We start from the raw sequence: 3,013 nt of genomic DNA, 5'->3' as shown, positions 1-3,013 counted from the left end.
AACTTCAAATTCTTGACTATATTTGCAGAAACAAAAAAAATCAAATTTCCCATTAAGATCGAAGTACTTTGTTAGTTTAATTCGAACTTCTTGGCTTAATGTTGAATATGAAAATGCTATGTTTTTTAAATTTTAACTTCTAGAATTTTATTTATTTAGAAAAGTGATTTTTATTTTTTTAAACACAAAGAACAAGGAATATCTTTTTTATGAATGTCAAATTACATTGTTTTTGAAAAACTGAACTTCTTCTTTCTTTTCTTAAACTTCCAAACTTAATATTTTCTGGGTGAGGTTTTTTTTCATGTCATGTATGTTTTGTGTTCTTTTTCTCCGTTTCTGGACTTCTTTTTGTTGTAGTAATTGAACTTACTTGGGCTTCTCTATTTTGTAGTTTTTGAATTGAAACCAACATATGAAAAAAACACTAGTTTTTTGCATCCATATATACTGTTGAACTTCGGGAAATAATACAGAACAAAAACTATACAACATTATGTTTTAGACCAATGTATTTTTCTGTTAGAACATGACGTTTTCCCCATAGAACATGACATTTCCACTTACTTTTTGAACTCTACGAATACTGTTCTCCTTTTTTCGTGAAATGTGTGTGTGTGTGTTGTGTGTGTGTGTGTGTGTGTGTGTGTGTGTGTGTGTGTGTGTGTGTGTGTGTGTGTGTGTGTGTGTGTGTGTTTCTTGCTTAGTGTAAACGTAATATTCTCCTTTTTGGGGAATAAACGCAAACACTTATGGTGCACATGAGCTGACTACAAATTTTGAAACTCTTTCCAATTCGTGTGTGATAGCATGCATGTGCACTCGTACATGCATGCGCCCACCATACACCACACGCACAACGCACACACACACCACTAGCGACGTAGCCGCACCCAGCAGCAGCAAGTGACAACGTCGCGGATTCGTCGTCGTCTGTGACCGCATGCCATGGTCTGGCCCGATAGCTCCGGCCGGTCTACTCTGCCAGGACTTCGCCCCGGGCGCCTTCATTTTGCTCGGACTGATTCTTGTGTGCAACACTCACACAGAAGAATTATAGGCAGCCACACACTGATGTTGCTAGACACCTGCTACTTATTTTTTTCCCTTCATTTAATATACACATTGAACCACATAGGCTGCCAACATGAACTTATCTGTCTTCCTGCTCCAGAGAAAAGCGGTGCATCGTTCAATAATGTAATTACTGTGTGTCTTGAGGCCCCAAAATATAGGCAGTATAACTGATGAAAATTCAGTAGAGCATGGTATTTCATATGCATTTTTGCTAAGTGCAGACATAAGTGTGGAATCAATAATTCATGGGAGGAGCCACCTTTTTTCATCCCCCAAGTCTGCAGAAGGTACAGAGCACAAATTACAAATGTTATCAGCATCCAGGGCCCTGGCTCAGCCACAAGTTTTCAGCACAGATTTCTGCTAATAGCTGCATACACACAACAATCATCTAATTCCATATAAATGGACTTCAATTTTCTGACAACATGAACTTTGTTATTAGCAAAAATCTGTAGTCCTGGATGGAGTGCTCTCCTGGATGCCTCACCTATGGGTCTGCACACGCACAACTTGGGGTGTCTAAGTTTGCATCTCCGTCAATGCTTTATACATTAACATAAAACAAACAAAAAATCTGTCCTATAGTATCATATCGATGCAGAGCAAGATTAGGGGACGGAGTAAGGGGGAGCCACAGTAATCTGGGTGCTCGAACCTCGTTGCGACGTTGACGAACAGCAGCCCATAGTCCTCAGGCAGCACATAGCCTAGGAGGTGACAAGCTCCTCGCTGGGACTCGGCCTCGTACGGCATCGGGCGAGTTTGTTGAACGACCCCCAGTTGGTGTAGTTGAACGACGGCCCGAGAGGGTGCTGAAGGTGGCCCTGTTGAACGGCTCCCCAGCAGGGTGCGCCGAGGTGGTCCGGCCTCCGGGAGTCGCGCACCCCGTGAGAGGAGATGACGGCGGATCACACCTTATCCATAGCAGGGGGTGGCATGCATCCATCGCAGACGTACTCGAGGAAGGAGTTGAACGGTGCAGGCGTATAGGCTCGGACTGCAGGCGATGATGATGGGTTGGTGGTTACCGTCCGCCATCGTGGAAGCGCAGCGCACAGAGGTCCACTGCCCGGCGGCGCGGTGGTGGGATCCAGGGCTAGCGGCCGGGGCGGCAGGCTGGGATCCAGGGCCGACGACGGCATGCTGGGATCCAGGGCCGGTGGCGCGTGGGGATCCAGGGCCGGCGGCGGGAAGCGCGCTGGGGTCGGGGGGGGGGGGGGGGGGGGGGGGGGGGGCGGGGGCGACGACGAGGCCGGAGTGGCCGGCGGCAGGACGTGCGTCGTGGTCGGGGTGGACGAGCGTGGGAGGCGCGTCAGGGTCGGGGGGCAGGGACGGGGCCGGAGTGGCCGGCGGCGCGAGGCGCGCCGACTCCGGCAGCAAGAGGTGCGCCGGAGCCAGGGGCGGCGGCGGATGTGGCAGGGAGGCGAGAGGTCCACGACGCTAGATCGGGGAGGTTGGGGATCGGGGAGGAGGTGGTGGGCGCGGGCGTGACCCTTTTTTTTTCCTCCGTGAGTTCGGGAATTGGTAGGACCTCCGCACGCCCTATATAGGCCCGGCGTGATTCAAATAGTTATTCTAATAGCAGTAGCAGGATTAAAATAGTGTTACTATATATATATGACAAATGTTTCCTACAAGCAGTGGTAGTTACCACCACTTGCGTTTTGTTTGTTGTATGTACTATCTGTCGGAACCGAAAGTATGTACGTGTAGTGTAGTATGTAGTATATAACAATGATAAGGTAGTATATATACTAATTTTTAGGTAGTATGTACTATTTTTTGAGTATGCTCATTTTTACGTACAAATATATATGTATTTTACAAATATAACAAAAACTATGGGCTCATATGCAATTTTTCATGTAACTTGATTTGAAATATCTTAGATATAGTATATGAACATATTTAAAATAATAAAATAGTATATATA

At 46.6% G+C, this 3,013-nt stretch overlaps 1 long non-coding RNA gene across 1 annotated transcript; it reads right to left on the bottom strand.

Annotated features, from left to right (window-relative positions):
• Positions 1–1,245: 1,245 nt before the first annotated feature.
• On the bottom strand, positions 1,246–2,612 carry LOC120975367 (uncharacterized). The gene is made up of 2 exons (XR_005771142.3): positions 1,736–2,612; positions 1,246–1,575 (listed from the first exon to the last, which is right to left on the bottom strand). It is a non-coding gene; the product is annotated as an uncharacterized lncRNA (long non-coding RNA).
• Between the last annotated feature and the right edge of the window lie 401 nt (positions 2,613–3,013).

Source organism: Aegilops tauschii, chromosome 1, assembly GCF_002575655.3.
Source record: "Aegilops tauschii subsp. strangulata cultivar AL8/78 chromosome 1, Aet v6.0, whole genome shotgun sequence".
Taxonomy (NCBI): domain Eukaryota; kingdom Viridiplantae; phylum Streptophyta; class Magnoliopsida; order Poales; family Poaceae; genus Aegilops; species Aegilops tauschii.
Note: the sequence above shows the minus strand (reverse complement) of the source record. Positions and strands in the feature narration are given on the sequence as shown.